Source organism: Canis lupus, chromosome 19 (genome assembly GCF_011100685.1).
Source record: "Canis lupus familiaris isolate Mischka breed German Shepherd chromosome 19, alternate assembly UU_Cfam_GSD_1.0, whole genome shotgun sequence".
In the NCBI taxonomy this organism is placed as follows: domain Eukaryota; kingdom Metazoa; phylum Chordata; class Mammalia; order Carnivora; family Canidae; genus Canis; species Canis lupus.
The window spans coordinates 33,761,913-33,787,589 of record NC_049240.1 but is presented as its reverse complement, the minus strand read 5'-3'; the positions used below and the strand labels follow the sequence as shown (position 1 = coordinate 33,787,589).

At 37.6% G+C, this 25,677-nt stretch overlaps 1 long non-coding RNA gene across 4 annotated transcripts in view; it reads left to right on the top strand.

The window, feature by feature from the left end:
• LOC102152166 overlaps positions 1–25,677 on the top strand; it is a 74,963-nt gene that overhangs the window by 13,098 nt on the left and 36,188 nt on the right. For 2 of the 4 annotated variants that reach the window (XR_005373797.1, XR_005373795.1), the window contains exons 3-5: positions 10,602–10,675; positions 19,078–19,125; positions 22,646–22,876. This is a non-coding gene — a long non-coding RNA (uncharacterized LOC102152166). Of the gene's footprint in view, positions 1–10,601; positions 10,676–19,077; positions 19,126–22,645; positions 23,405–25,677 lie in introns of those variants that run through there. The other 2 variants (XR_005373796.1, XR_005373794.1) reach the window with 2 other exon arrangements.

The following is a 25,677-nucleotide window of genomic DNA, read 5'->3' as shown; positions in this document are numbered from 1 at the left end:
ATACTGTTCTATATCTGCTCTGTGGTGGTAGTTGTATGACTACAGATTCATGGAGGTTGTGGAAATGTATAACAACTGTGATTTTTTTTATGTACTACAAGTCTATTGATTACCTAGTTGAGGGACATTTGGCTATTTCTAGTTTTTGGCAATCATAGTAGTTTTATGCCGCTGTAAACCTTCATATCAGGTACTAGTGTGGACACAGGCTCTATTGCTGTAGGTTAAACACGGATAATAGGATGTCTGGGTCATAGAGGACACGTGTGTGTCACTTTATAAGTAACTGAAAAACGCTTTTCCACAGTGGCTTTTCCATTTTGTATTCTCATCAGCAATGCATAAGATTCCTATTATTAAGTATGCTGCCACCAGTTGGCATTATTGGGCTTTGCTTTCTTTGTTTTTGCTAAGAGGTGTGTAGTGACAGCTCCTTGTGGTTTTAATTTGCATTTCCCTAGTGACTAATGATATTGGCATCTTTTCATGTGTTTATTTCCTGTCCAAATACCTTCTTTGATGAAGTGTCTGCTCCAACCTTTGGTCCATTTTTTATTGGGTTATTTGTTTTCTTGTCATTGAGTTTTGAGAGTTCTTTATCAGATGTATGATTTGCAGATATTTTCTTCCAGTCTGTGACTTGCCTTCCAATTCTTTTCACAGATGTCTTTTGCAAACTAAAAACATTTCATTTTGAGGAAGTCATATTTATCAGTTTCTCACCTTTGGATTATACTCTTGATGTTTCCCTCTAAGAACTCTATCTAGCCTAAGGTGACAAAGATTTTTCTCTTACCTTTTATTTTTTTTAAATGGTATAGTATTAGATCTTACACTTAATTGTACAATTCACTTTGAATTAATTTTTACATGCAGTGTAAGTGATAGGCTAAGATTCTTTTTTTTTTATATATGGATGTCCAATCATTCCAGTACAGTTATTTTTTTTGGGGGGGGGGATCAACTATCCTTTCTCCATTGAATCTCCTTTGCACTATTGTCAAAAATCAATTGGTCATATTTCTGCATGCTGTTTCTAGACTCTATTATGCTGCATTTATCTATCCATATATTCTTTCTCCAATACAACATTGTCTTGATTATTACAGCTTTATTGTTACGTCTTAAAATCAGGTAATGTAAACCATCCAACTTTATTCTTCTTTTTCCAAATCATCTTGGCTATACTAGGCTCTTTCCCTTTTCCAATAAATTTTAAAACCAGCTTATTGATATCTACAAAAAATTCTGACAGTATTTTAATTGCACTGGACCTGTAGATCAATTTGTGAGAAATGAAATCTTCCAATCCATGAACACAATATATCTCTCTGTTGACTTATGTCTTAACTTTCATCAGTCTTTTGTAATTTTCAGGATAGAGATCTTGCACAGATTTCATTAGACTTATCCCTAAGTGTTTTATTTTCTTTTGTGATATCTTAAATGGCACTTTTTAAGGGGTCTTCCAGATGATTTTATTAATTCATTGACTTGTCCAGTTTGGAATATACTTCCGAGGTTACTTTGTTTTAGTTCTCCTTTAGATGTTTGAATCACAGGTGTGCCTTGACCTGTTGGAACATTCTCAAAGATCAGAACTGGAAAACACTGGAATATTTTTTTAACAGAGCTATTCCATGTAGTCTTTACCCAGTTTCCCTCAATAATTACATCTTACATAATTATAGTACAATATCCCAAACCAGGAATCTGACATGGCACCATATGTGTTTATAGTTATATGTCATTTTATGGTAGGTAGATTCATGTAACCACCACTGCAATCAAGAGACAGAATTATTGCATCACCACAAAGAATCACCTTGTGCTACTCCTTTGTAGTCATGCACATCCTCTTCCCTCTCAATATCCTTAATCCCTGGCAACCACCAATTTTCTCCACATTTATAACTTTACTATTTTGAAATGTAATATAAATAGAATCACGTAGTATGTGAACTTGTTATATTAGCTTTTTAAAATCAGCATAACATTCTTAAGAGCCATCCAGGTTGTTACTTTTATCATTAGTTCATTTCTTCTCATTGCTGACTAGAATCCCATGGTATGGATACAACACTGTTTATTTAACCACTAACGGATTCAGAGATATTTTTATTATTTCCAGTTCTTGGCTATTAAAAATTAGTAATATAAAAGTAATTGTATACAGGTAGTTGTGTGGATATAAGTTTTCATTACTCCAGCATAAATGTTCAGGAATGTGATTCCTGGGTCATATGTTAAGTGTATGCCTAGTCTTGTAAGAAACTGACAAACTAAACGGTTATGCCATTTTACATTCTGCTAGCAATATATGAGAGATTCTATTTTTCCATATCCTTGCCAGTATTTGGTATTGTCACTATTTTTAAAATTGTAGATGACATGAAATATTAGTTTCAAGTGTACAACATAGTGAATCAACATTTATATAATTATGAAATGACCATGATAATCCCACTTATCATCTTTCACCATATGTTATTATAAGCTATTTATTATATTCCCTATGCTGTACTTTATGTTCCCATGATTAATTTATTGTACAACTGGAAAATTGTACCTCTTAACCCCCTTCACCTATTTTGCCTACCCTCCTCTCTCTCCCCTCTGGCAACCACCAGTTTGTTCTCTGTATTTATGTGTTTTAGTTTTATTTGTTCATTGCTTTGTCATTTAGATTCCATGTATAAGTGAAGTTGCATGGTTTCTGTCTTTTTCTGTCTTACTTTTTCACTTAGCATAATAGCCCTCTAGGTCCATCCATGTTGCCACAAATGGCCAGATATCATTCTTTTTGTGGCTGAATAATATTCCATTCTTATATTTTGTATATATATGTGTGTGTATATATATATATATATATATATATATATATATATAAATTGAACATTCTGTATATTTTATATGTAAGAATGGAATTAGAGAGATAGATAGATGATATAGATAGATATAGATGATAGATATAGAGATAGATGATATAGATAGATATAGAAATATAGATATAGATAGATATAGATAGATATAGATATAGATATAGATAGATATAGATAGATTGCCCACATCTGTTTTATCTATTCATCTATCAATAGACACTTAGGTTGCTTCCATATTTTGGCTTTTGTAACTAATGCTCTGATGGATGTAGGGTGCATATATCTTTTCAAATTAGTTTTCATTTACTTTGGATAAATATCCAGAAATGAAATTGTTGGATATAATGGTATTTCAATTTCAAATTTTTTGAGGAAGCTCCATAATGTTTTCTAGAGTGACTGCACCAATTCACATTCCCACCAACAGCGCGTATGAGTTCCATTTCTCCACATCTTCTCCAACACTTGTTATGTCTTGGCTCTTGATAATAGCCATTCCAACAGATGTGAAATGACATCTCATTTTGTTTGGTTTGCATTTCTCTGATGATTAATGATGTTGAGCACCTTCTCATGTTCTTGTTGGCCATCTGTATGTCTTTGGAAAAGTGTCTATTTAGGTTCTCTGCATGCTTTTTAAACAGATTGTTTATCTTTTTAGTGTTGAGTTGTATGAGTTCTTTATGTATTTTGGATATTAACCCTTTATCAGATATATTACTTGCAAATATCTTCTCCCATTCCATAGGTTAACTTTTTGTTTTGTTGATGGTTTCTTCCTCTCCGCAGAACCTTTTTAGTGATTGTTTTATTTGTTTATTTTTGCTTTTGTTGCCCTAGCCTGAGGAGACAGGCCCCCCAAATGGTGCTAATTCTAATGTCCAAGTGTTTACTGCCTGGTTTCTTTTAGGAGCCCTCTGGTTTCAGGTTTTACTTTTTTTTTTTTTTCATACTTTACTTACTTATCTGAGAGAGAGAGAAAGAGAAAGAGTGCACCAATGGTGGGTAGAGACAGCGGGAGAAGCAGATGCCTCCTCATTGAAGAGGAAGCCCAAGCAGGGCTCAATACCAGGACCTGAGCCCAAGGCAGTTGCTTAACCAACTGAGCAACCCAAACATCCCTCAGATCTTACACTTAGATCTTTAATCCATTTTGAGGTTATTTTCTTGGTTTGGTTTGGTTTGGTTTGGTTTGGTTTTTACAGTGTGAGAAAGTGGTCTAGTTTCATTCTTTTGCATGTGGACTTCTAGTTTTCCCAATACTTACATGGTACATTTTTATTTTACTTTTGATTTTTCAATTATTCATTGTTATTTTATAGAATTCCAATTGGTTGTTGTATATTTTCTGTATATACTACAGTTTTGCTAAAGTTATTTATTCATTACAGCAAAAGAATGTACAAAGAGAGGGTAAAGGGGCCAAAGTTTGGGGAGGGATCTCAGTTGGAACCAGAGTAAAAAGACCAGCCCTGAGAGACACAGAAAAGGAATGGAAATGTAAAAGGAATAATCAGGAGAAAGTAGTATGTTTAATACTCTTTAATTCAAGCAGCCTTAAATCAAACTCTTGAAAAACTCAAACCTACTGCCCAGTGCATTACTCAATTATGCATTTATTTCCCTTCAATTTTACTTAATATCTTTATTTTAGCTCCTCTACTCATTGCCTTCCCTTCAAAATTCTTGGGTTTCTTTTGAAGTCAAGGGACAAGCCCTAAACAATGACTCATCAAGCAATCATATCTTATCTCTAAACCTGACCCACCTCTAACATGTTTCCTATAATTTTTGTGGTATTGGAACAAGTCAGGGTTCTTTTATTTAATAAACATTTATTCATCATTTATTGTGTACAAGCCACGATATCCAAGACTGTGGCCATGGGATATACAGAGCAGGGATGACATTCAAAATATTTAACAATTTGTACAACATCAGACCTATCTGAAAGAACAAAGCTATAGCCTAGACTGTACCCTGGAGGCTCTGCTGTTTGAGATACCAACTTTTCAGTTATTTGATTGAGGGGACATAAGGTGTCCTGGGGGAAGGAGTGAGAAATCTGTGGCATGGGCATTCTCTGTGAAAGGAATGGAACAGTGACTATTTACCAAATGTCTTAGGCATGTTTCAATATTGTGAGAAATTTTGTGTCTCAATCCCCAGGGGTCCCAAGAATGAGAGAGTTTATTACACTTGCTCATCATGGAGGCAATATACAAACTAATGATCACAATATCATGTGGAATATAATGAGTTCCTCAAGAAGGCACAGGGGAAGTTTTATGGAAATTTGGGAAGTGAAGATCTTTTCTTTTGGAGAGAAGGATAAGGATATGAAAAATTACAAAAAACAAGACAGTGTAGTTATGAGTTCTATGTCCTTTACTCTAGAGAAGACAATCTAGGCAGTGGGGAGTACAGTGTCTCATAAGCAGTGGCACACTCTTCCCAAGATATTTGGGGCAAGAGTGAGTTTTATCGAGTCTTAGAAGCAGCAATGTGGAGACAGAGCATGACTGACTGGGGATGTGAATCTGACCTTATTTAGAAAGATTAAGAAACAAGGCACTAAGAGTTGGCTTAGGGTTTGGGGATTGGCTGACTGGCTATTCCATGATTCTGGTCATGTAAAGCATTTATAGGAATGTGAAAGTTATGTTTGCTGACATGGCACCCTAGGCAGGAGCAACTCCATGTTTTGCCTAGAAATTTATGTCAACAGATATTTAAGGTGAGTCCCAAAGACAAGTGTATTTAGATGTTAAAGCAGAAGCAGTGAAGGTGAAGCGTGCAAATAAAGCAAAGGCAGGGAGGTAAAATTGTATTCTGTTTGCCAGTAACAGGGAGGGTCAGAAAAAGAATAGTGAGATAGGATGGCAGCTAAAACAATACGGACCAAATTGTGGGAACACAGGTTGATTCTCTTGACATTACAATATATGACAGGATTTTTGAGCTGAAAAGGGATTTAGATATCTTACAAGCCAATCTTTCAACCCTTTTGTTGTACAGAAGAAGAAACTGAGACCTCAGGGCTGAAGGAAAGAGCCCAAGGTTACACAGTGCTGTACAGTTTGTTGGTATCAGAGGCACAGGATTCTCTCTTCAGAGCTTTCTTCCCCCGTCTCATTGCCTCCCTCTTCTCAAGATTTTTAAAATGCAGAATAGGTGCTCTTAGGTGGCTCAGTCCTTAAGCATCTGATTCTTGATCTCAGCTCTGGTCTTAATCTCAGGGTCATGAGTTCAAGTCCAGCATTGGGCTCCATGTGGGGCATGAAGCCTACGTGAAAAAGAGAGAAGAAGAAAGAAAGAAAGAAGAAAGAAAGAAAGAAAGAAAGAAAGAAAGAAAGAAAGAAAGAAAGAAAGAAAGAGAGGGAGAAAAAATAAAGGAAGGAAGGAAGATCTGTAAGCCGTGACTGCTGATGGAGATCTTTAGATTCCTCTCCAGCCCCTGCCCCCCGTCCCACCCAGAGGGCTGGTATCCTGCCTTACTATCTAAGCATTACATTCAACTAGATTAAGATTACATTCTTCAAGTCCCTGCTTCCTCTTCAAATGTTTAAAAAAAGAGGGAAAAGTATAAGTGGATGCTCTGGTCTCTGCCCCTCTCAGCCAGCTGAGTAAGAATCAGCTCTTTTCTTTCTATGAGGCAACAATAGCACAGCTCAGCTGCCTGTTGAAAGACTCTGATGCAAAATGCATTACATAAGCTCTCTCCTCTCTCCTCATCTTGTCAGACACAGAGCTATCTTCTTGAAGGATTTTCTCTTTTTCCCTTGCTCTCACTCATACATTAGACTTGCTTATTATTAAGCTGCTTTCTCTTCTAAGATATTATTGGGATTAATTTTATTCCCATGCCTTTCATCTCTTCTCTCAATCAAGAAGAAAACAGATAAAAAGGCTGCTCTTAGAACAAATAAGAAAGCTCACAATTTTGAATCCACCCACTGTTCTGTCTCTTCCTGAAGATTTTGTGCTTCATGGGCAGTAATCATATTCCAAGACCCAAGACCAGAATTGAAAGTGTTGCCCAAACTTTCTCTAATATAGATTTATGACTCTGTCTTGCTAACCATTAACTCTTCTGAGCACAAACTTTTCACATATTTATCAACCTTCACAACATCATTTTACTTCTAAAATATTATCTCATATTAGTAGTTTGAATTGTAGTTATACTGCAATATTTTTGAGTAGTTGACATGGGCATTTATTACTTCCCATGACTACACAGTAGACCTACTAAGTGCTACACATGCATCAATAGTTAGAGACCACAATCAATCCTCTGAGGTACAGTTAGTGACCATAGGTAGACATCTCTATTTTCCTCATATACAGACAAGGAAAGTGAAACCTAGAGATATTTAATTATTTACCCAAGGTCTTCCCACTAATAACTGGTAGAACCAGAACTTGACTCCAGACAGCTTGGGTCTCAAACTTTTATACATGACCACAATATTATTCAGCCTTGTTCCAAGTTGTATTTTACCCAGCCCTATCTCAAGTAATTAATTACATTCGAGTTGCTCTAAAGATTCATTCTATAAATTTAAGCAAATCAACCTGGTGATTTCAAAGTAAGGTACCCTCTTTATTTTAAAAAGGCAAAGACAAACAACAGTGAAAAACTATGACCAGAATAATACACTGATACATTTTTGTTAGTAAATATGATCATAAGAAAACAGTACTTAATTTTTCAGGAGATCAGTTTTCTGGAGAGTTCAGCAAACTAAGACCTCATCTCAAGCAAAAGTGGCACTGAGAAGCTCTTTGCTGTAACAAATACCATATTCACACTTCTTTGCAATTTAAAGAAACAAACTAGGGACAAAAGTCCTTACTAAATCATTATCAACTTTTATTTATCATATAGTGGTTACATCTGGCTATATGGCATTTTTTAGCAGTATTAAAAATATTGAATTAAAAACTGTAGAGGAGAATATACAAAAAGCAGATACATAGGGGAAAATGATAAGATAAAGTATGATGATGATAGGTAAAGTATGATTGTGAGAGAGAAAATCTAAATCAAAGGAAATGGCAGATATAATGCCCTACAGCAATCAGCTGAAAATCCCAATGGCCACTGAAGACATCCTATGTCACCTCAAAAGGACAGCACATGACTTCAATAACAGAATTCAAATCATTCCCAAGAGGGTTAAATATAATTTTCAGCATCTTCATTAATTTGACTTGAGAAAATAAAATGCCTATTATTTTATTTATTTTAAAATTTACCTTTGTCTTAATTTCTTCAGCATTATTTATCTCACCTTTCATGGCTTCCAATTTACCTTCACATTTTCCATGAGTTTATTATTTTTTCTATATTATTCTTGAACCCTTCTCCATCATATTCCAACTGCCTGTGTTATCTAGGAAAATTATCCCTAGGCTCCAGGATCTGTGTCATGCTCCTGGGCCCCTGCCTTCCTCCTACTTCTTGGCCCTTGCCTTCCTTCTACTTCTTTGCCATTCACAGTTTTATTTCCTTTCTAGTCTCATTGAGGAAGAATTTGTAGTTTCACTTGTCCTTTTTCCATTTGCATGATTTTGGAAAGAAGAAATGGGAAAGCTGTACTTCTTGTCATTATCTTCAAGTTGCAAGAGGCACTAATGATTTTCCAAAGACTTGACACTGAAAGCATTCACATAGAAACTTGAACATTTTTTTAACTGCCTTCTTTTTAAACTGCCCAATTTGATTTGTTCTTTTTTTTCTTTCCCCAACCTATTAATTGTTTTCCTCCAAGTGAAATTTCTATTCATGCCATTGAATTCCTGCTTGTGATTATCTCAAACAGAGTTGGGCCTTTTTTTTTTTTTTTTGTCTAAATAAACCATCCATATAGCATGTTCTATGTACAAAGTCTTTTTAACTAGGTTTTATTTTAATCACCCTGCAAAATGGTTGGATCAGTTTACATCTATCTCCCTGGGTTCTTCATGCACAAATCTTTCCACTTTTTTTTTATCCCATTTCACCATTATTTGCCTGTCACTCCATTTCTGCTATGCATCTTCTTTCACTTCCCAAATGGATCTTCATCGACATCTGCTCTGGGGTCAACTGTGTGGAACTGTAATTTCCCCAAGCCTCACCACCCTCTGGGTACATATGTGGGAATGCTAATATTAATACCTAATTTTTCTGGCTCATTTCCCCAAATTGCTGATGTATGAACCCCAGCTCCCTGAAAATTCCCTCTTAAGAATGTTTAGAATCTCCAGAGGCATGTGTGACATATGCTGCCCTTTCTTGAATTCTGTGCCACTCCGCTGGCCACAGCCACTTCCTCCCGTGCTCTGCTGGCTCTGTTTTTCTCTGTCACTGCTGTTTATGGGGTAGCAATTTCCTGAAAATGGCTACTGTCGCTTCATTGGCCACGGCAGGCACTGTCACTACATCATGTTCCTCCTCTGGGTGCCAAATCTCTTGCTGACCCCTGAGCTCAGCATTTCTCGGCTGCTGGAACCTCTGAACACCCAAAGGTCAAATCTGCTCTGTGGTGTGTGGCAGAGTGACAGAGAAAGACTTCCTACTCTGTGTTCTGGATTCAGGTAAAGTGACTCAATAAAGGGCTGCTCATTTGCTAGGGCTGCCATAACAAAGTACGCAAGACTGGGTGGCTTCAACAACAGAAATTCACTTTCTCATGGTTTTGGAGACTCAAAGTCCAAGATCAAAGTGTCAGCAGGATTAGTTTCTCTAGGCCTCTCTGTGGCTTGCAGATGGCCATCTTCTCACTGTGTCCTCACATGGTCTTCCCTTTGCATATGTCCCTGGTGTCTCTCTCCATGTCCAAATGTCCTCTTCTATAAGATACCAATTAGACTGGATTAGAGCCCACCTAGAAGCCTCATCTAACCTAATCATCTCTTTAAGAGGTCCTGCTTCCAAATATAGTTACGTCTGAAGGTTCTGGGGTTAGAGTTTCAAAATATAAACCTTAGGGGAACCTAATTTAGTTTATAACAATAGCCATGCAATTCAGATCATAGAGAAAGTATTCTTTCACTTTCAATTTCACTGAGAATTCCTCTACACCTCTGAGAGCTAGGCCTGTGTTACTCCTGTGTTGGCAGTAGCTTCTTTCTCCCAGAGACCTCACAGACCCCATGCCAAAAGTTGCACCTGGTGCCATGTGAGTTCAGCACACACACCAGAATGCCCAACAGTAAAGACTATCCGGACTTAAAATGAATCACTGCTAAACATGTTACTGAGCTGAAGTTTAGCATGCTGTTGAAAACTGGGCTCTGCAGGCAGATCTGATGAGTGCATCATCCTAACTGCCTAACTCCTTAGCTGTGTGACCTTGGGCAATGTGCTTAACTTCTCTGTGCCTTGTCCCCTTATCTCCAACATGGATTTCACAACAACTGAACACACCTCAAAGGACTGTTGTAGGATTAAATTTGTTACGAAATGAAGAAAGTGTTTAGGACAAGACAGACTATATAGAAAATGTTCAGTAAATCCTAGCTCTTATTTCTGTCATTGTAGTACCATGGGAGGTGGGGAGTGAGGACAGACTTCCCTGCAGTATCTCTATAATAAGTGCTCAGTAAGCATCTATGGAACAAATTATTTGTAGGACATTTATTTTCCACATTTTAATGTTCATTTAGTTCTCCTAGAAGTTATTTCATTTAATCCACAAAAAAGGTAATACTGTCCATCCTATTTTATAGATGAGAAGAGTGATGACCAGAGATTTCACCAATATGACAGAAGTGTCACACAACTGATGTGCAGAGTAGCTAAGGTTTGAAACTCTTCCCTCCACAGCCCTCTCTCCTCATCTCATTACTTGCCTTGTAAATGATACTGTCAATGCCAAACTCCCCATCCTGCCCACATCCCACTCCAAACCAAAAGCAAACCATCTGCATCTCCTGTGAGTAAACATGTTCTTATCTGGTTATCTTTCACTGTGTCATTTAATTCTGTGTGTTCAGCCATGATTTGGAAAGTGACAGAGGCTAGTTTGGCTGGAACACCTTAAACAAATCTGTGAGCAAACAAATGCAGAGGAAATTCTCCCAGTGTGGATAGAAGGATCCAGTCATCCCTCAGGTCAGAGAAGGCAGGACACCACACTGTGTGCCAGAACCATCACATTATTCCAGGTGTTAGTGCATATTTTCTGGAAATAGGCAGATAGTAAATATTATTGGATTTACAGGCCATACCCCAATCTCTGACCACTCAGAGACCACTCAGCTCTGCTATTATAGCACAAAAGCAGCCATAGACCAATACATAAATAAAAGAGCATGACAGGAATGTTATTTAAAATGTATTACTAATTAATTAATTAATTAATTAATTAATTAATTAATTTTAGGGGCAGTGGGTGACTCAGTTGGTTAAGTGCCAACTCTTGATTTCAGGTCATGATCTCAGCATCCTGGGATAGAGCCCCATCTTGGGCTTCACCTTCAGCAAGGAGTCTGCTTGAGGATTCTCTCTCTCCCTGTCTCTTTGCCCCTACCAGCCCCCGCCATGCATGCACATGTGTGCTCTCTCTCTCATACACATAAATAAATAAATCTTTAATAAATAAATAAATAATAAAATATATTTTAAAATTTTATTTACAAATGTTATTCAAGTTTTCCATATCTTTGTTGTAAGCACTTTATTTGTACTAACAAATTTAATCCTCAGAACAACCTTTTGAGGTATGTACTATTATTATCAAATCTATGTTGTATATAAGGGATCTCCGGCACAGAGAAGTTAAGTGTATTGCCCAAGGTCACACAGCTAAGAAGTTAGGCAGAATTAAAATGATGTACCCGATTGCCAATCCCTCCTTTACATGTGTTCTGAGTTTAATCACCACAATCCTACAAATTTAATGTGTTTTTTCTCATTTGAAGGTGTGGAAATGGACTCAGTATGAACAGAATCCAGGGCCAACAAGCTTGGAAGGATAGAAAGTGTGAGAACATTGTCCTGGGATGGTTTATTTTGCTTCAACATACCTCATGCCTGGGATTTCTATGTTCTGTTCCCTCTTCACACCAGCTTGCATATTTGCATAGTTATTTCTATTACATTCATATCCCTTTGAGAGACAGCATGAATCTGTCACTGTCATGTTGCTTCAGAGTAGCTAATGGCCATGATATTATTATTTACTGTTAGACTCACAAGCTCAGAACTTAAAAATCTGTTTGTATTTTTTTAGCTACTACAGATATAGATCCAGAGAATACGGTGATTTTCCTTTTCACTTTTTAATTACTAGTTAAGAACATCAGATTTAGGGGGACAGTCCTTGTGTGGTTTTCCATAAAATAAAGATAATGATGCCACTAACTTGCTTTGCAGGATTGTCATGAGGAGTATATATATATTAAAAAAAAAGATGCTGGTCAAACACTTAATATTGTGTTTGGAACACAGAAAATGCTCACTAAATGTTGCAATTATTACTTATTTGTCTTTCTTTTCCATCTTTTTCATGTTCTTTCTCATTCCCAGTACTAGGCTAGTACTCACCATTCTCACTTTGGGAAGTTAATTCAGCCCATGGTTTCTCATCTTGGACGGTATTGACACTTGGGGCCAGATAATTCTTTCTTTGCGGGACCTGTTCCTGTACATTTTTGGATACTTAGCAGCAACACTGACCTCTCCCCACTAGATAAGAGTAGCATCCCTTCAGTTGTGACACAAAATATGTCTTTAGACATGTGAAATTTCTCCTAGGTAACAGAAGTGCCCCCACTTTACAACGGAGACAATTCAGCACCCAGTGAGTTCCTCTCTCCAGTCTCTGTTCCTTCCCAACCAGGCAGGCAGAGATTGGCTACCTGAGCTCTACTCCAATGCCATCTGACTACAGCAGGAAAGAGAAACCAACCCAGGCCAACCCAATCAAATTCTACCCCATGAGAATATGAAATTAAAAGGAAATCCAGCCAATGTGCTTCAACAAGACTCTTGAATGAAGGGGAAGAATACTCAGGAAGGATGGGACAGTGTCTCCAACTTACTTCTGCTCCTGAAACAGAGAAATCCAGTGTGCAGAAACACTATGATGATCACACACACAGAGAAGAGAGATGCAATAGAGCCCCATGTTGAGTGTCTGGTCATTTCCACTTCTAGGTTTCAGGCTTTGGAGAGACCTGATGATCTTTCTGTCCTGGGTTTGGTGAACTATTCCAGATTCTTTCTAATACATTCTGAACCTGATTCTCTTTCTTTTTGCCTTAAACTCAATTGTGTAGCTTTTTTTCTTCTTTCCAACAAAAAAGAGTCTTAACTAAGACACTGTTGAGAAGGTTATGGGGGTTATAGAGGGATGGTAAATAGCATGTCATTCCCTCCCTCTTGTGCAGTCAGGTCCAGTCAGGAAAAAGAAACATTTTAGCAATTTCAAACAGAGAGATTTCATACAACAAATAGGTTACAAAGGTGATGGGAGAAATGAAAACCTCAGGGCATGATGAAAGTACCCAGAGATCAGTAATACTGAGAAACCACTTCCCTGCAGTTCACTAAATGAACGATCTCAATTCTTTGCCCTCTCTGCATCCACAGACTTGCTACAGCCTCATTTTTTGGTTTGGGATTGGCTTTCTTTGCCCAAGGATACATGGGTGGAAGTTAAAGTTTTCCAGTGCTGAACCTAGATCTTTAGTGGCCCTATAAGACTTCCAAATTCAGATCTGACATGTAAAGATCTTGAAAGTAATTATTCCTATTTTACAATGAAAAGCTGAACAAACTGTTATTTTTCTTAAATGAATCATAAAACTTTCAGGCCTTTCAGAGAACCACAGTTTATTTGGATCAGAAGCTACTAGAACTATAAACTGATAGGGACACTTAAATTGTCACTGTGAAGAGTTGCTGGAGGCTGAGGTGGACTAGCTGGAGAATGAGTAACTCCTAGGAGGCTATGGTTTTAGGAGGCCTGTATATTTTTGTGGGGTTTACCTCCTAAAACCCCACCAGGTTCTCATGATGAAGATCTGAGAAGGACCTCTTCATGGCTCAGGCAGTTGGAAAGGAATAATAATCATTGTGAAGTATGCCCAGAGCACTTCTCCATAGCAAGAGCCTATTCTCCAAGGTAAAGGACTTTGCTAGAGTGCTATCCCCACTAGAGGAAGGATATCTCTCATCTTCTATTCCTTTCCAGCCTTCCTGTCTCATCTAAGTGTAAAGGAAAGGTGGATTATCAACAGGGGTCAAGGAAACAGACTGAGAATACTGCAACCAAGAAAAGGAAAAGGAATAAGTGGGACTAAAGTAATATGACTATAAAAATCACTTGTGAAAGTCACGGCTCCAATGATTGGAACTTAATAGGAATATTATACAATGTCCTCCCTCCTCCACCTATTACAATGCCAAGAGGGCTCCAGTATAACAGAGTGAATTATAGTTGACAAAGATGCAATACACAGAATGTCTCCAAGGGAAGCTGAAAATCAAAAGGAAAGACAAAATCAGGCTCACTGGAGGGACTTAAAGCCACTTATATCTAGAGCAAGTGTTAAATCCAACACAACTCTTAGTGATATTAATATAAATCTTCACACCAAAGATTCACCCATTCCCTAATATCTGATACAACATGTCTGGCTTTCAAGAAAAAAAAAAAGAGACAAGGCATACCATAAGACAAGGAAAGTAAAACAGTTTGATGATTCAAAGCCATCATCAGAACCAAATTGAAATACGATGTAGATATTGGAATTATCAGACAGAAAACTTTACATAGCTTAATATGATAAATATGCTATGAGCTCTAATGGAAAAAGAGACAGGGTACAAGAACAGAATACAAGCAGAGAGATGGGAACTCAAAGAAAGAATCAAAAGGAAATATCAGAAGTCAAAAACGCTGTAACAAAAAAAGGAAAATAGCTTCAATGGGTTCATCAATAACTCAATATATTCAAGGGAAGAATCAATGAGCTTGGAGACAGGTTATGTGAAATTACCAAACAGAAATACATAGAGAAAAATACTCGGGCACTTCAGACTTGAACTGCCAAAACCAATGACGGAAAAAATTTGGGGGAAAAAAAGTAAAAATAATGGAAAATGATAAGAAATATAGCATAGTTCTCATCAGAAACCATGAAGAGTAGGGAGTGAAATATCTAGAGTTGAAGGAAGAAAAAAAATTACCAACCAAAAATTTTATATCCAGCAAAATTATCCTTTGCACGTGAAGGAGAAATAAAAATTTTTTCAAACAGGAGTGCCTGGGTTGCTCAACCACTTAAGCATCCAACTCTTGATTTCAGCTCAGGTCATGGTCTCAAGATCCTGGGATCAAGCCCTGAGTTGGGCTCTGTGCTCAGTAAGGAGTCTGTTTCTCCCTCTGCCACTCCTCCTGCTTGTGATCTCTCTCTCTCAAATAAATAAATAAAATCTTTAAGAAAAGACAACTTTCTTAAACAAAAAGAAATGAGGGAATTCACCAGCAGCAAACCTTTCCAACAAAAGATGCTAGAAGTTCTTTAAAAGAAAGGAAATGATGTAAGTCAGATCTGCATTATAAAGAGAAAAGCATCAGAGAAGGGAGCTGCATGTAAATGAAGGTGAAATAAAACCCTTTATTTTTCTTATTCTTAGTCTAAAGTATAATTCTGTAAAGCAATAATAGAAACAATGTATTGAGTAATTACAGCAGATTGAAAGTAGAATGAATGGCAGCAATGTCTTGAGGGACAGGAGAGAGTGTTCAGCTATAAATATCTGCACTATCAGTGAAGCAATAGAATTTTATTTGGAAAAGAATTTAGATTAGCTTAAAATGAATTTTGTAAACTCTAGACCAACCATTAATTAAAGAAAAAAAAGACAAAGATAGTTGACATACTACGAATGCTAAGGGAGAAAATAAGTAGAGTCATATAAAATGTTCAGTTATAGCACAGAAGACAAAAAAGAAGCAGGAGACAAATGAGTAAAGAGAATAAATAGTGAATACTACAGTTACAACATGATAAATATTGATCCAACTATATCAGCAAGCACTTTAAAAAAATAGTCTAAAAACACAGTTAAGAGCCAGAGATTTCCCAGTGGGTAAAAGAAAAGACAATTAGGTCCTCACTTCTCCCCTCGATGCCTAAAAGTGACTCCCAACATAGCAACTGAGTGATCACTTCACAATACCAATTAGATCATGTCTGTCCTCTGCTCAAAACTGTGCAGGAATATCTCATTTGATTCAGAACAAAAGTTAAAATCATTGTCCTTCATTGTCTTCCAACATCATTTTCAGACATGGCTAATTTCCACCCCTCTTTCAAATTTTCATTCAAATGTTACTTTCTCCAAATTCTATCTTAACCATAAATGATCTCCTTATAACTCCCTCCCACACACTCTCTATTCCCCTTATATGCTTTATTTTCCCTTGATAGTGTAACTTTTTAAATACAAAAGCATTTGCATGTCTATGTGATTGGTTGTTTATTATCAGCTATCCCTAGTGCAATATAAACTCCATTAGGCAAGGTTTTGTGTCTACTTTGTTTGCTGATCCTCTAGCTTGGTATCTAGTTCAATAAATACTTGTTGAATAAAGGGAGTTTTTCACAATATCTATGGACCTCTTCCAATGTGTAAGGCTTATGTTCTGACATACACTGTGTTCTGAACATGTGTCCTATATCATCGACCAGGATTCAGCAAACTATGCTCTGGAGCCAAATTTGGCCTTCTGCCTGTTTTTGTAAATTCAGTCTTATTGAAACATCCACCTCCATTTGTTTACTTATTGTATATACAGAGGTAGAGCTGAATAGTTACACCAAAAATCTGGTAGTCTCCATAACACAAAAAATTAACTATCTGGCACTTTACACATGAATTTGCTCCCCCTGATATAGACCATTGTGTGTGGGTGTAAATATATATATGTACATTTTCTTTATCCAGTCATCCATCAATGGATTTTTAGGTTGTTTCATACTTGGCTATTATAAATAAGGCTGCATAGAACATGGAAGTGCATATGTCTTTTCAAATTCATGCTTTTGTTTCTTCAGAAAAATATTCAGAAGTGGAATTGTTGGATCATAGGGTAGTTCTATTTCTAATTTTCATGACTGGGAGTGGGGGAACATCAGGCTTCTTTCTGTTAGAACACATTGCATATTTGGAAGAGCAAAGGTATAGAGTGCGAAGTTCAGTCTCAGGGAGATGTGTGAATGAACAGACTATGCCAGTGAGAACAGAGGCTAGTTGTTTAGAGCTGGCTGTAGCAAGAAAGTCAGCCAACATCTTGAGTTTGGAAGACACCTAAAGCCCAGCAAAGGAGTAGGAAAGCTTCACAGTGAAAAAAGTCAGGGGAGACCTTAGGTATGCCCTGAAGATAGGCTGTTGGCCAGGGGGAAGGTAGAGGCTGGCTAACTGAGACAGGCTTCTTATATGATGGTTTAGGAAACATATTTGTCTTCCCATGGTTGGCCCTGAGTTGCAAACCATGGCATAAAATAAGGAAATTGGCATCCATTGGCTTAGCCTTAACTATCCTAAGCAACTGCTATTGGTGCTGTGGTTTGGGCTTTCTGGATGGTGGGCCACAGAGACTATGGGTCAGATCATTGTCATACATGGTCTGGCCATTGTCTATTTGCATTTTCAGTCTCTCAGATAAAAGAAAATTACTTTTTAAGAAACTCTTTGAGTAAATGCATAAAAGATAGAGGAAATGGTCGAAGAAAAAAAGATTACGGATAAAGAAAGTGATAGTCACATCTCTGATTAAATGGCTGACATTTCAGTGGAGAAGAGAGTAGAACAAAAGTCTAAAATATCTACGTCACTAGTTTGTATCTTTCTTATCCCTTAAATAAAGAACTGAAGTTCCATGTTATGTTCGTTCATTTGGTTTTTACTATCACAAACTGAAATGAGACCTTTACTAAGTCAGTCCTGCTTCTTCAAGCTGGCATTTTGATTAAAAGACCAAGTGTCTTCACACACGCTGTAAGATATTCAGGAGGCTGAGGGAACCCTTAAGTGAATACAAAAGCACAATTAGATAGATTGATAAGAACTACCTCCCAGCTATGTGTTAGATCATCTGCTGGAACACTCAGCTTCTTGAAGGTTTGGTGACATTTCATTATCCACCCTGCAAGGTAAAGTTAAAACTCAGCTATTCTAATTCCCACTAACTGAAACTTCAGTACACAAAATATTTCAACTTAAGCATACCATCCCTCCACTTTTAGAAAAGGGTTTATAAACTGCCTTTCCATTTCTGATTTTCAAATAGAATAGGTTTTGCTTGGTCTGTACCATTTTTGCTTGCAGCTCAACTGTCAATAATAAATAATGTATGTAAGATATAATTATAGAAATTTACACAAAGCCAGGGTTGAAAGTGGACTAATTTTTATGGCTTCCTACCCATTAAATGGTCTAATTTTTAGCAATTTTCTACTCATGAAAAACCCTTTTTAAAAATCAACTTGTCTTTGAAGCAGAACACGCACAGTGGTTTTTTTCACTTATAACAGCACTAAGTTTCTAAATGTTGATTGGTATTTCATGAGAAATCTGGCCTTTTTTTTCCTCACCTGCTGATGAAAGCAAATCTATTGCAAATTACACAAGTGAAATTTCTTATTATGCTTTGTTATCTAAGTACTAGAAATAAAGACAGAGTTCTTCATAGCACATTTGGAAATTATAGATACTATATAAATGGATGTTTGTTGAGTAGTCATGGCCCACAAGAGTTTGAATATTTATCAATATCCATCAGGGTTCAGCCTTTCATTTCATTATGATTTTCAATCACTATTGTCCTAGGTGTCTAGCTGGCATCAGCTGTTCCTTAATCTTATCTCCTTAGGCAGTAAAACAACATTAATATCATTTCATCATTTTCTGGCACAGGGCAAATGTAGCCCTGGCCTCAGAGTCAAGAGGAGAGGGTTCTGGACTTGTCCCTGCCACTAAGAGACTTGCAATTGTTGGCAATCTCTGACCTTTCTGGACTGCAGTTTGCTCACCTGCTAAATGAGCAATCTGTATTAGATAACCTCAGAGGACATTTTAAGGGCAACATTCTATGACTGTAAAAAAAAAAAAAAAAAAAAAAAAAAAAAAAAAAAAAAAGTGATTAAATGGCTAACAGCTGACCTTCCCCAAATTTTATGTTTTTTAAAGAGCTGAGGTGACAAGCTGATGGTATCTGTGGCCTTTGGAAAAAGCACAGTTAAGTATTGTTAATTTTATATTTTATCATGGTGCCGTCACATGGTTCCTCCGAAAGCATGCATACTTTCTGCAAAATAAGTAAATGGACAAGTAAAATAAGTAACTAATGGCAAGACAATGTGCAAAAGGAAGAGAAAGTAAACAGAATTTAAAAAAAAAAAAGAGAGAAACGATTAACATTTAACTGTAGGATATTCCCATGTTTGCACCAGATAGAAAATATCATAATCACAGCACGTTGAGATGAGAATGGGGTCAAAGGAATATCAGCTTCTCTCCCAATAAACCATTTATCTATCTATCTATCCATCCATTATTCATGTATCTGTTCAACGTTTTTGGCATACTATGTGACAAGCACTCTTCTAGACACCAGGGGCAAGTAACACAGGCAAGCCCTCTGTGTGCATGGGGCTTACATGAGGGTGTGAAGTAGCAACAAACAGGTAAACAAAGATTGAATGATAAGTGATAAAATTTTCAGGGAGTGCGTGTGCTACACAGATAGTAAAACATGAATGTGAGAAAGAAGGGCAAAGGGTAGGGCATGAGAGGCATGAGGGGCTGCAGATAAGATGGTTACGTAAAGAAAAAAATCACTAAAAGAGGAGGAGAGAGAGATAGTGCCAGGCAAAGTTAGCCACAAGTGCCAAAACTCAGAGAATGGAAATGCAAGGTTATGGTGGCTGGAATTGAGTGGGTCAAAAAGAATTATTTGAAGCAGGCTGAAGGAAAGAGCCAGATCACAGAGGGCCTTGTAGAGCAATGGTAAAACATTTGGGGTTTTTGTTTGTTTCTAAAGCTTATTCTATTCTCTATGACCCAAATATACCACACCCTTTGTGGCATTTAAGAAAGTTAACAGGATCACAGATATAATTAGAAATTGTCTCAGCAGAGATTAATAATAATAGTAATAATAATAATAATAATTTTTATTGAGTGCTCAAAAGATGCCAGGAATTGTGTAGAGAGCTCCTGTACTAACTCAGGTACCTCTTATACAACCCATGAGGAATCATCACTAGACCATTTTACAGGTAAGGAAGCTGACTCATCCAAATCGACCTACTTGAAAAATGGAAGATCAAGATGAGAGTCCAGGTTTCTAATTCCAAAACCCAATTAGATTCATTTAAAATGTGATAGGAACTATAGAGTCAGGAAAGGAGCATTTGACTAGAATGAAAGCTCCAGGAAGGAAAGGATCTTCACTGTGATGAAGCAGGACATAGAGAAAAACCTTTCCCATAGCCAGCACTCAAAAAAAAATTGATTGCAAAAATCTAAAATTTGCCATTTTGCAGGTTTCAACACACCTAAAAAGGAGGCAAGGCAAATGGATGTCACTTTATGTTTTTTCTAAGTGTGCATATTTATTTTTCTCCCCCAAAATTACCCCAGATTCTTCTAAACACCTGTTTTATTTAAACCTTTGGTTCCTCTGACCCCCATAAAGAAAATCTCTGCCCCAACTCCTCCAGTGCCTCCTTCCTCTAGCATCTGTTAATTTACTCACCTCCTGATTAAGGTAACCGCAGATACACTCTCAGTGGAATCCAGGTTCTGCTTCATTGCATCAGGATCTGATTATGAGGAGTGTGTCCACTTGGCCTGGCATTAACCACCCTCACTGTGGTTGGGCTTTGGCACAAACATCTACAGAGCTGCTGTTTCTGCCCATTACACCAGGAGTGAGTAAAAGCAGGATCAAGTCACTGGGAGAGAATTTGGCAACAGGGACGTTAAGACACTGAAGAGGAAAAGAATAGTCTAAGGGGTTTTCAGAGTCCAGGTAACAAACACATAGGCTAGACTTAGCAGCACAATCAAGAAAGAATCCAAGAATGAGTGAGCACATGGGTAGCATCCTTCTTGGGTAACCATTCTCCTAGAAATCATGGAGCAAGGTAGGTGGTCAAAGGGGCAGCTGACCTAAACAAACAGTAGATGCTGAGTGTGAATAGAAAATCCTGAGGTCGGGGAAAATACACAAAAGCAAGGGCAACAGATAATTGACCTGCATGTGGTCCCAGTATTAGCCACCAACCTTCACAGCCTGCTTGCTGAAAGCCAGGCCTGAGTAAGAAGGCAGGAGGGGGCAACAACTGGTAGGGTCAGAGTGTCAAGAAAGTTACAGGTCCTCTGTCAGAAGTTCCCTGATGACTCTGTGTGCCACAAGAACTTATCTGCCAGAACTTTGGCAGGTTAGCTGGAGCAGGGTTTGGGGAAAAGCAAATGGCTTCATAGAAATCTCTCTTTGATATAATCTCATTAATATGTGGAATTTGGGGGAAAAAAAACAGAGGATCATTGGAGAAGAGAGGGAAAAATAAAACAGGATGAAATCAGAAAGGGAGACAAACCATAAAAGACTCTTCATCATAGGAAACAAGCTGAGGGTAGTTGGGTGGGGGGATGGGGTAACTGAGTGATGGGCATTAAGGAAGGCATATGATGTCATGAACACTGAATCATTGAACTCTCTCTCTCTGAAACTAATACATTATATGTTAATTAATTGAATTTAAACTTAAAAAAGAAATCTCTCTTTGTATCTTTTTCTATACTCATACCTCATTGATTTCATTCTATTTCGAATGCTGATTTGAGATTAGGTCAACGAGATATATCTGTTCAACATGAAGTTCTTTCCATCAAGGGCTGATTAATTGGTGATAGCTTTGTGAGGCTATTATTAGCAAATCTAAATTTAATTTTCTTTTCATTTACCATTAATGTGATGTTCAAGACAATCCATGACCAGGCCCCAGACTTCCCTTAGCTTCGTGAGGCACTATACTCAGTCACCTGTGTTTTCAGAACCTTGCATTTGGTTGTCAATTCTTAATCTTTCAAAGATTTCTTCATCTGGGGTCCATGGAGCTAAGCATCCAAAGATGGACTTCATTAAGCCCAGGACTTCTTGGTACCTTCGTGTAAATTATATGCAAGTTTAAATGTGCATTTAATTAGCTTCTTAAAGGGGCCTATGACTTGCATGAAGTTAAAGACCATTATGCTATTCCCTCAGCCTCAAGTGATTATTGTCCTATTACCATCTTTAGGTAACATTATGTATTCTTATTTTTAAGGTCTGGCTAATGCCATAAGCTTCTTAGAGACACTGCATGTTTCCTAGGTCAAAATCAAATTAATCTTTACTTTCAACTTCCATCTTGGTTTGGTTGACCCTATAACAAGAACGCATTTCAATTTGCATGTCAATTGACCTTTGCAAGGTTAATAATTAAATGCCTGTCCAGCCTACAGGACTGATAGCTTCTCAAGGACAGGGAGACACATATTAGATTTACCTTTGTGTATACTAGTTGTAGTAATACTTTATAAATAGTAAATACACAAAATAAAAGTTTCTATATTGAGCTGAACAGGACACTGTCCATTTTTACTGGGTTTAACAAATTCCAGAAGGGGTCTGCCTGGATCTATAATACTTACGGTACTTCTCACTCCTTTCTACCTTTTATTGACCTAAATTCCATTGCCTTAACAGTATCATAGCTGCTGCCCTACTTGATGAGCCCTATTCCACCCTCCCACACCCGATCCTCATTCTGGCATGACATCAGCTCTGCTTCCAGCCCCAAGTATCATCTTCTGCCCACCTGTTCCTGCAGCTCTATGTGAACTTTGGTTTCAAGTTAGCATCTCAACATCCATTTGGCAAAGACTTTTGGAAGGGGCTGTTATGTACCACCCTGGATCTAGCATCAGGGATCAAATGGTGAGTAAGCAGAGACACTGACCTGGCAACCACCACCTATTTTGTACTTTGAAGAAGTTTTAAATGTTGTTTTGGACTCTGATGTGATCTCAGTTTCATGTCACATTTTAATTCCACAGTGATTGTGTTCACTTGACCGTTTGCTGGATGCAGAGACGAGAGTTATGAATACTGACTCTTGTTGGCCTCTAAAGGGCCCTGGAATGCTATGATGCTGCTTTCAGAATTTGATATTACACACATAACCAAAGTTCGATAACCACATCTTCTTCTTCTTCTTCTTCTTTTTTTTTTTTTTTTGGCTAGTTTTACTATTTTTGTTTTGCTGCCATCCATGGACTATCTTGTCCTAAAGCAGAAGGACGGCACATTAGGATGAGAGATGTTTCCTCTAAATATGGAATAGTTGCAAAGCAATCATAATAATGAAATGGATTGTGGGCGTAATGTGCCTGTGTTTTCTCATTATGGCATATTTTGCTGTGATGTTCCTGTAATGAATGTACCACTTGTATGTATTAAAAATGATATAAGTGACCATTATAGAAATATTATCTTTCTCCCATGACAATATCGGGGACTGCTTTTTTTATTGTAAAGGGTACTATCATTTGTATGTTAAATTTTTAAGTGGATTCCTTTATTTCAATGTATAAAGTAATAGAGGGAAGTTTAATAGAGCACTTCTTTCATTTTCTTTTCTTTTTCTGTTGTTTCTCATTTGCTCTGATGTCTTTGAGTCTCCCAATTATACAAAGATCATTTCCACATTTCAGTGGGTCTGATTAGCCAGTCCTATAAAGAGCCTCTGAGAAGCTCAGACCCACCTGAGGAAAGAAAACCTTGATTTTGTCTTACACAGAGAATTAAAGGAAAAATACGCAGTGACTTCTTCAATGTGAAATAGATCAGTGTCAGAGGATGGCCGGGGCCTCTTTATCTCTACTGTTCTTTTTTAAACTCCTCACTGAGTTGTATGGTCAATAGTTACCATTTGTTTATTTGTTATGATCATTGAGATTTCTATCTCTTGAATTTTCTGGAGTGTCTATAGCTCCAAGGTGTTTGGGGTATTTGCTTACCTGGAAGCATTCTAAATGACATGGTATCCATCCCATTCATTCGTGCTGAACTTAACTGTATAGCACCTTCTATTTTAATCTTGGCTTCAATGCCAGCTTAAATTTTCCTTCCACTCAACGTACCCCAGATTAATTTTTTTTCCTCAAACTCCTTACTTCTAGTCAATTTCAAGCAGTTTAGGTTTGATTTGCTTTATAATTGTCTCTTGTGCACACCATAGCTTATAAGATATGTTACTTTGGACAAATCACATAATTGTCCTCAGCTTCTGTTTCCTGCTGTGGAAAGTGTAAGTAATTCTACTGATTTTGGTGGGTTCTTTAAGAAGACATCTCTTCTTTAGGTCACATTCCTACTTTGGTCTCCAAAGAAATGAAATTTGGTCTTTTCTCCCTTCTTTCCCCTTTTTTCTTTCTTTTTTTTTTTTACAGATTTATTTATTTATTCATTTATTCATGAGAGACACAGAGAGAGAGAGAGAGAGAGGCAGAGACATAGACAGAGGGAGAAGCAGGCTCCTCACAGGAAGCTTGATGTAGGACCCAATCATCGGACCCAGGATCACACCCTGAGCTGAAGGCAAATGCTCGACCTTAAACCACCCAGGCGTCCCTCTCCCCCTTTTTTCTTGATCCAAAATGCTTAGGAAAGGTCTTTTATTTAGCTCTCTGTCTACTTCCTGTCATTACCAAGAGAGGATCTGTCTCTACAGCAGAAAAATTCAGCTGCATTGGGTCATCCTTCACCTTTGTGTTGACTTAGCATATTGGAAGTTACTGCTTAGTCATGTTATCTTCCCCTGGACAACATGGCAAAGGTGAAGTGGGGCCTGTACCTGAATTTGTTACTGCCAAGCCACAAGCACATTGGACAAGGCCATTGCATGAAGAGGGTTGTTGCGTGCACTTTTATGTGAGTCTGCAAGGTGCGCCTGCCTGCTCTGCTCAGAGCTGAATGGGAAAGTCAGAGTCCACTCTGCAGACCCAGCACTTGCTATAGATGGGCCCCCAACATTAGGTGAAAGAACAAGGAGAAGAGACTTTCACCTTGTCCTCATTTCCCAGCCTTGCCCTCCATCCAACTATGAGGTCTTGTTCATTAGGAATGGCTTGGCCCAACAATAAAACTAACACTTGGGTTCTACTTGATCTCCTAGTACCTATTACCCCACTGTGTTGAATCCCAAAAAGTAGACATTGGTGTGTTTATACAGTTTACACTCACGCTCCCCCATGCTCAGCCATATCTCAAAAATTATTGTGACAATTAAGAAATAGCACATGTAAGAACACTTAGCATTACTCTCAGTTCTGTGTATTCTTTCATTTTGGACAGGATTTCTACTTGTTTTCATTTTATGGTGTGTTTGGAGCCATGTAAAGTACATAGTGATAAGTTGGGAATATAGAGAATTCAGTGAAGTTTGTTTGCCCTTACTGACTGATTTAAAGATGGTCTTTGGGTGCTCATAAGACTCAAGATGCTTGTCTTTCATAGCAATATAAGGAGATACTCTTTGTTCTGGTCTTTCTCTCTTTCTTTCTTTCTTTTTATGGCTTTGACTTTTACTTCAGCTAACAGCATAATTTTACCTTTATAAATCTCTTATTATTATTATTTTTAATTTTTTTTTATTTATTTATGATAGTCACAGAGAGATAGAGAGAGAGGCAGAGACACAGGCAGAGAGAGAAGCAGGCTCCATGCACCGGGAGCCC